The sequence below is a fragment of the Euprymna scolopes genome, unplaced genomic scaffold (genome assembly GCF_053919585.1).
Source record: "Euprymna scolopes isolate OS-2025 unplaced genomic scaffold, ASM5391958v1 sca279, whole genome shotgun sequence".
NCBI classification, from domain to species: Eukaryota; Metazoa; Mollusca; class Cephalopoda; order Sepiida; family Sepiolidae; genus Euprymna; species Euprymna scolopes.
Window position 1 is genome coordinate 1,016 of NW_027633301.1, and position 8,985 is coordinate 10,000.

Sequence of the window (8,985 nt, forward strand, 5' to 3'; positions counted from 1 at the left end):
TGAAGCCTGTCTAAGAGCGAGAGACTAGTAGCAGATGCAGCAGTCCAAATGTGGTAACAATACTCCATATATGGGCAAATGGTGTAGACGTACAGGATACTCTCAGGTGTAAGTAACTCTAGTACAGTAGAAAGGGCCCACCTTCTTTTATCGTGTTTTAGGTAAATAGAGCAAGAAAAGAAATTTATTTTATTTTGGAATCCTTTTGAGATGAGGATTCATAATTTCTCCATTCACTCTTTTTTGCAGACTGTTATTTTCATCTTGTTTTACCACGTTTCGGCCAATTCATCCTCTGGCCTTCTTCAGGTGATTAATTTCAGGACCCATAGCACAGTAGATAGAAGCGTTGAGGCTCTACGGTTCCAGATGAGCATTGTCTTAAGATAGTGGTTTCAATCCTACTACAGTAGGCCAGAAGATTAGTTAGCCAAAATGGACTGAGACAACAACTATGGAAAGCAGTAATTACTGATGATAAATTACGAAACTCAGCAATCCTATCCCATCGCAGTTAATCTACTGAAGAAACCCAGAGCATAAATTGGCCAAAATGTGGTGAGACAACAACGACTACAAAGATGAAGATAACAATCCGCAAAAAAGAATGAATGTACAAAGAAAAGGAAGTTCTTTGTCATAATGGTGAGAAGACGAGTTCTTGCTGCGAATGTCTTACCAGGAGGTATCAGAGATTGGAACTCTGTCAAAAGATAATGCTTAATTTTGAAAAAACATTACTTTGGTCTGTTATATTTAAGTTTTGAATAGAATTCTCTAAACATTTTCTAAAGTAAAATGACAAAAAATATAACCAAGGAGGCCTACTAAGCATTTCTGAAAACAAATCTTCGGGAGAGAGTGCCCACAACCAACTTACATTTCTCCCTGTTAGTGGGTTCAGTGGTAGGCCTCTGGTGACTAGTGACGTTGAACGCTTCCATCTGCTGTCGCATATTTTACTCATGGAAATTATGACTATGGCGTCATGGGAGTTTATTTATTTATTTATTTATTTATTTATTCATTTTCAGTCAACAATAAAGCGAGTATCCAATCTAAACAAAATCTAAACAAAACCAGTCGACTCACCACGTTCTTGTTGTCGTTCTACATGACTGGTTTCTAAAAAGCATGACAACAAAAGTATTATAAAATCAGCAAGGGAAAAAAATCCGTTCTAAAGAAAAAATTAAAAAAAAAAAATAGAAAAGGAAATCTCCATTTATATTACGTGAATGCATACTGACATAAAAGTTGACTGAAATTGGAGCAAATCAGATCCGTGTTGAAAATGCAGACTAAATTTATTCAAGTTGAGAAAGCATGAAAATGTCAAAGCGTGTGTCAAGTATCACGATCACGTGATATCCACCAGCCAATCATAGCAACATATAAGGGAGAGGGAGGTTAAAGGAAGAGAGAGAGAGAGAGAGAGAGAGAGAGAGAGAGAGAGAGAGAGACTCCTACAGATCTTGGTTTTCTTAACATCTTCTATTATACAAACGAAAATTGTCTGGGTTTTTTTTTTTTAATTTTACTCCAGTTTAAAGTCTCAGAAATCAAGGAGCCCTTCATGAATCTAACAGATTATTTTTATGTGAGATGTATAAATATCCGAATGTTCAAATAAAGTTCTTCTTTACTTCTCAAACGTTCAGTTAGTTAAGAACATATATTTTTCTCTTCTCAGTGGACTAGTTAACTATGTTATAGTACTAGCAGTTCAGCCCGGCTTTGCTCGGGCCCTATGTACTGTTCATAACTTGCCCTACGTGTGAATACACTTTATGTAAGATTTCAAATGTTTAGACCAAAATTTGTCTGAGTAATTTCATAGAGACTGCAGAGGTCAATTTTTTTAAACTTTGATCCCTTAACATTTATTATTTTGATCTCAAATACAAAATACAAAGTTTTACCCATGTCCAAGTTACCTACATCTAAAATTTCAAGTGTTTAGACCCAAAATTGGCAAAGGAATTTGGTAGAGTCTGCAAAGGTCAACTCTTTCAACTTTGAACTTTTGGCAGACAAATTTACGCCCCAAAACTGATTAAAATGCTTGCCTGAATACCCGTTATGTATAAATTTCAAATGTTTAGACTCAAAATTGGCTGAGTAATTTGCTAGACAATGCAAAGGTCAAATCTTTTAAACTTTGACTCCTTGGCAGCTCAAATTTTCGACCCAAACCGATTAAAAAGCTTGCCCTATCTCTTGTAACATATGCGATTGAAGGCGGGGAATTAAGTAACAAATAGACGTAGAAGTATGAAAAGAAACTTACGATAAAAGCAAATAGCGTTTATCTTTATAACACGTAACCAAAAGGGGGGGGGGTATAAGGGAATTTACGGGAAAGCAAAATCTCAGTATTTTATCGCACATGTGACACGGATAAAAATAAAGGAATGAGCCATGAGGGCGAACCCAACCAAAAACACGAGAAAGAACGAAGCAAGAAACACCAGTAGTAATATTTTCAAAATCAACTTTATTATAATAATTTAAACTATGGTAGGGAGGAGATGGGATCAAATAGAATAAAAAAGTAAAACAAATTACGAGGGTATGAAAAGGGTATATTTACCTACTCTCTGAAAATACCAACGAGAAATACATCAATACAAAAAATATATATATATATTAGTTCAAACGAAACAATGGCAATATGAACTCGTTGACTTAAATATATGAGAGAGAGGTAAATCACGGTTTTTGTGTTTCTTTTCTCCTTTTTTTTTCTTTTAACATTCAAAGTGAACTTTAATCTTCATTTTATTCGCCTTGAGCGACAGTTTATAACATGCGATATTCCTGTATCCATCCAATGTTTTGGTTATTCTTGGAGTATCGTGTCTCCTGTGTTCGTGAAATTAACATCCTGTATTTCGACGACGCCGTCTTGTTCTCCCAGGCATTATTTCTTTTCTTTCATTGTTGATGAGAGGGGGTGGATTGGTATTCCCTATCTCGACGACATCGCTCCCTCTGTCACTAGGGTGGGAATTTTTTTCCATGCCCACTCTGCACGATGGCCAGGCGGTAACTGTTGTACCAAAAGGTCTCTCTTCCTCCCTTTTTTTCTCTCTCCTCTATACATTTCTTATCTCTCTCTTTTCTTTCTTTGTTGCTTAGCAACTAGCAGAGGTCATAAAGTATGTTTCTGAGTAAATGACCCGGTCATCTCGCTAGCTGATTTTCCCGTTGAACGTCTCTCCCACCTCTCTCTCTTCCTATACATTTTCTTACTTCCCCCTTATTCTTCTTTACTGATACATTTCTCGTTGGTCTAAAATTGAATGTTTCAATTTTTATTTAAATACGTAATCCAATTTAAGGGTTATGTCACACTCTTAATACCCTTTATGTCAGATTTCAAATGTTTAGACCAGAAATTGGCTGAGTAATTTGGTAGAGACTGCAGAGGTCAATTTTTTTGAAAACTTTAACCCCGATTTTGACCCCTTTAACATTTATTGTTTGGGCTTAAATCAAATTAAAAAGTTTGATCCATGTCCAAGTAACCTATATTTAAAATTTCAAGTGTTTAGACCCAAAATTAGCGGAGGAGTTTGGTAGGCTTTTCAAAGGTTAAATAGTTGAACTTTGACCCTTTGAGAGCCAAATTTCTGTCCGAAAACCGATTAAGAATATTTTCATAAATCTCAATACTCTTGACCGAAAATTGACAGACTTATTTGGTAGGGAAATGTACACAAGCACACACACACACACATAGACATTTTCACTTTTATAGATATATCTATATTATGGTATAGTATATTATAGTATATCTTTCTTGGTGTCTTTTGGTTTTATTAGACTTCATGGCAATAATTCACTTAGTCTGGTGGAGTATCCAACTAAGTTCTATTACTTGCGATAAGATGCACCATTCCATCGTATGGACTAGTGTATAACTATGTTATTTTGAATATTTGGTCAGAATTTACTTGTAGGGTGGAGTATTCTAATGCCAGGTTGTCCTGATAAACTTCTGTACAAAGAGAACGAAAACACTTGACAATAATATCTAGTGGGTAATTTAAACTCTATGTTTTTAATTTTACTTCAGTATAAAGTTTGAGAAATCAAGGGCCGTCTTCCTGGAGTTAACACTTGATCTCTATATGAGAAACATAGATATTCAATTATTCTATTAAAGTTGTCCTTTATCTCTCAAACTGTTTTGTTTTTTTGTTCATTATTTATTTTTAAATTTTCTTATCATTTTGCTCTAGCTAGGGATAGGGCATTCTACCGGATGCCAGATATTCACCCACTATCTCATACACTCAAACTCCTTAAAAACAAAATGCTCCTATAATCACTGAAATGATGGAAATCTTCCAATTTCTTTTCATATCCTACATAAGACCTTGATGTTTCCCCTCTCAGTTCTACTAAGGTTGCTACTTTCTTTTCCTTGTCCCATATCACTATGTCAAGTTTAATAGCTATGTTTTTCAAGGTATATAGCTGTAGAGATTACATAATCATAGTGGATGGTGTATAACTTATTTCCAACTGTTCTTTCTGGTATATGTTCCCAGGACTTGCTACTGCATTTAATATTCAACATTTTACAGATCGTCCAGTGGAGATATTTACACACTCCATTGTGTTGCATTGTATAGTAGCTGTAATTCAGCAGAACTGGACATCTGTTAAGGAGGGGTGGGGCGAACTGTGTCCAGGCAAGCAATGGAATTTCCAGCTGATCAAAGAACGGTCGGTCCCAGGAAAATGTGACCTAAGCTACATCTAGGCAAATGAAAATAAACAATGGAATCCTGGGACTTGTAGCAATCTGGATCCATGACGTCAATCGGTCATGGGTCAGACCGAAAACTAGCAAAAGTGCAATAACAAGGTGGCGAGGAAATATGTTAACAGGTCGAAGAGATATCAATAAAAAGAGGAGAGGAGCAAAGCAACAGAGACAGTCAGAGAGACGGACAGATGTGGGACACAAATTGACACAGTTTGCGACCACCCCTACCACAAATCCCCCATTGCCGTCATTGTGTTGAAGTGTGTATATTAAATATATCATAAAATAAACAAAGTTTTTTATAAACAAAGTGTCTTGTATTCATTGATAAATGAAATAACTGTTCATTTTAATAGCTAGATGATCACCAGTCATACATATATGTAACAAATCAGGTGATTCATACTCTCTACTTCTGTGTAGCAGAATTTGCACTTGTTGACATTGTGTGTGCATCTGTGTATTGAGTTAAAAGTAAAAAAAAAAAAAACTCACACAAGACACACCTACAAAGCTGATATATTCTTTTTCACCATTGTTTCTGATAAAATATGTGAACATTTTTTTTAATATTCATAATCTTGATTGTTGACAGAAACAGAATTAGTAAGGGAATTTGCAGCGATATTTTTAAGGTTATTATGTAGGAATTCGTGAATGATTTTTCCAGTTGCCAGAGAGAGAGAGAGAGAGAGAGAGAGAGAGAGAGAGAGAGAGAGAGAGAGATAGGTAAAAGGAGAGAGAATCAGAGGGTGAGAGAAGGGACAGGATAGAGAAGGATAGGGATAGAGAATGTTTCTGAATTTTTGAAATGAGGATTGATAATTCGTTTTATTTTGGATTATTTAGACTACTGTTCTCATCTGGAGTTTATTCACACAATGTTTTGGTTGATGTAACCTCTAACCTTCTTTAGGTGTATCTTGTTGAACTCGGCATTCTTTCTGTCAAATTTGAGAATCTGCATGAAATTTCAAATACAAGAACCTGTGGCATAATGGATAAAGTACTTGATACATTTCAGTTGTAAGTTACATTCTTCTGGAGGTTGAAGATTAAATCCTCAATTCAAGTGAAACTGAAAATACAATTGCAAATTACTTAGAACTTCTACTCAGTCATGGCTGACAGAACAAGAGCATGTTACTCTCATGGATTAAATAAAGAGTTCCATTTGAAATTCCATGCTAATAGTTGAGTTCAATAGATTCCCAAGTTTGATAGAAAGATTCCCGAGTTTGACAAGATACACCTGAAGAAAGTCTCACAGCCAAAAGAGAATGGTGCAGTCGAAGGCTTGATAGATCCTGACTTTGATGTTCAGCCTTATTTTTTTTTATTGCATTTTCATCCCAAACAAAGCACAGTGCGACTTTGATGTAGAGCGCTACCTATGATGAAAATGAGTTCGTTCAAGGGCTATAAAAAGCTGATATCAGAGTCATTCGAGGAGTAACTGCCGAGGTTTCTCTACTAAGATGCATTGAGTCATTTCGTTGGGAACGTGTCATATCGAATCCTTGGAGGTATTCGGGTTTGCATCGACGGAGTTGTTCAGGATCTTGTGTCAAATTGTTGGAGGTTTTCGGATACGAATCAACAGAGTTGTTTGGATTCCAATCAACTGAGTTGTTCAGGATTGTGTCATGCCGAATCGTCAAAGGTGTTTGGCTTGAATCAACAGAGCTCTTTGGAATCATGTTGTGTCGAATCGTTAGAGGTGTTTAGGATCGAACTGATAGAATTGTTCAGGATCATGTCAGGTCACGTGAACGAAATTGTTTGAGACTGTGCTGTCGCATGTGATCATTTTTTTCTGTTGTCTCTCATCGCTTGCAAAGCAGCACTGGAAGCTGGGGATCTCTACTGTCAAGGGGTGGAATTTTGCTGCTTGTCGGGTTTATCAGGGCTATTTATATCAAGGAGGTATAAGGGCTTGTAATTTGTCAGAGCATCTACCATTAAAATACTTGTAAAACAGACAGGGGGGATGCAACATTACCTGTAATCGAAGTTGACAGAAGGCAGTGTGAGCATTGAGTGGTTGAGAATGTTCCTTCTCCCTTGGCCTGTTGCGATAATCATGGAGCCAAGATATTTGAACTGATTGACCTTTTCAAAGGTTTCTGTGTTAAGGACTGCCACCTGTTTTTCATTTAAAAGGTCACCTGCCATCAGTAGGTTTGTTTTATTGGTGTTTATCTTCATGTTGATCTTTGATGTCGAAGATGTCATCTCGTCAATGGCCGATTAGATGTCAGCGAAGCTTTCACCCACTGTGGCGATATCATCAGTGTAGTTGAGATGTAGTGAAGACTACGACTTATTATTATGTCAGGAAAGTTGGCCAGGTCGTTCAATATGATCCAGTCAATAGCATGATTGAAGAGTGTAGGCAAAAGAACACATCCTTGGCAGACAACATGATGAATGTTGAAGAAGCATAACTCTGAACCATACATGCAGACTTTAGTGCAGATGGAGAGGAAATAGGTTTTGATTAGGTCGAGCAGTTTTGGGGTGTGCCATTGACATGCATAACCTTTCAAAGAGCTCTATAGTCAACAGAGTCAAATGCAGTGACAAAGTCAATGAAGCTGAGGATAATCTTTTACTGGTAGCTCCAGCGATGCTCAGGTATTCTTCAGAGAGCAAAAATCTGGTCAGTACATACTTGACTTGGACGAAATCCGTATTGGTTTGGTCTTGTTTGTGTGTCTCTTTGTTTTTGAAACCGCTTCAACAGGATGATAGTGAAGATTCTGTGCTCATATTGATAAGGCTGATACCATGATAATTATTGCAAAAACGTTTATCACTATTCTTGTAAAAGGAATTGCTTCAGTTTTGAGGGAGTCTTTCGGTTTTCCTAAGTTCCAATCTCTATCCCATTGCAGCAATGTTCCTGTTTACAAGTATTTTAATGCAATGTGCTCAAACGAACTCAGCACTTGTGCCCACCCAATGTAAATACCCCCCACTAACTTGACAAGCAGCAAAATCCCTCTTCTTCATTGTTGAGATCCATTGATGCCAAAAAGTCTTCAAATCTAATAGATTCTTGGACTGATAAACTTTGGAATTCCCTCCCTGTTTCCTGCTCCCTTGATTGTACTAACATGTAGAAGTCTACGTGTAATGTGAAAAGATATCCCACTGGTCAATTCTCCACAATCTCCTGTTAGACACAGTCCCAGATAGTAGCCTCTTGCACTCGAGTGGCAATATGCCGTGTTTGGAGTAAAAAAGACAAATAAATAAAAGATAAATAAATTTGTTTAAGTTCATTTTGTAACATCATTCTATTTTTTTCATCACTTCAGAGTGAGTATGTATGAGGACAAACCAGATCATCAGGTCTTTAGTTCAACATATAAATCTCCAACATTAAACACCTCGTAAAAAACTGGGTATATTTTCAATACAATAGAATGCCTCCGTTCAGTCTTTCAGTTTCAAGAGACAATTGACACTCCTGCAGGGGTATCTGCACATGTAATTGTGAAACAAGGGTTGCGCAATCCCACCACACCTCTCCTGAATCGGCACTGCTTGGTTCCAGTGGCAAGAAGAGCCCCGAGACTGATTGGAAACAATGCCAAGATAAGTGGAAAGTACATACAGCACCAGAAATTCCCAAACGGTGACCCATTTTAGTACTGATCAGACTCAATGTTGCTTAACTTTGGTGATCTGACGGAAACCAGTGTGTCAAAGTGATTATGCCATATAATAGATGTCAAATAAATGGGTATATCATTAGATGAATAGATGGGTGCGTTCAGAATATGTGATATCCACCAGCTAATTACAGTTAAATACTTAAGAGAAGGCAGAGAGAGAGAGAGAGAGAGAGAGAGAGAGAGAGAGAGAGAGACCGAGTTCTAAACTTAAGTACTAATATGAATTAATACAAAACTAATTCCATTCAACCATTGGTGGGAAAATAGGAATAATCATTTCAACAATAATGACTTCATTCATCTTCTATATATCTATATAATAAAGTAAAGTCAATTTTTTTATTATATTGACTGTTATAGCTTTCAAAAATTCTTATTATTTTTATTTCCCCATGTCAATCAACTTTTACTCACACAGTCATTCACACTGTTGGTCAGAGGTAATTTCACTCTCATGAGCATTGGGGAGTGTCATAAATAGTGTGACGTTCTTGTCAAATTTTATTGTCTCTGGAATGAGTA

The 8,985-nt window shown here is 36.7% G+C and overlaps 1 pseudogene; it reads right to left on the minus strand.

Annotated features, from left to right (window-relative positions):
• Positions 1 to 8,395: 8,395 nt before the first annotated feature.
• On the minus strand, positions 8,396 to 8,513 carry LOC145274183 (5S ribosomal RNA; annotated as a pseudogene).
• Positions 8,514 to 8,985: the final 472 nt, after the last annotated feature.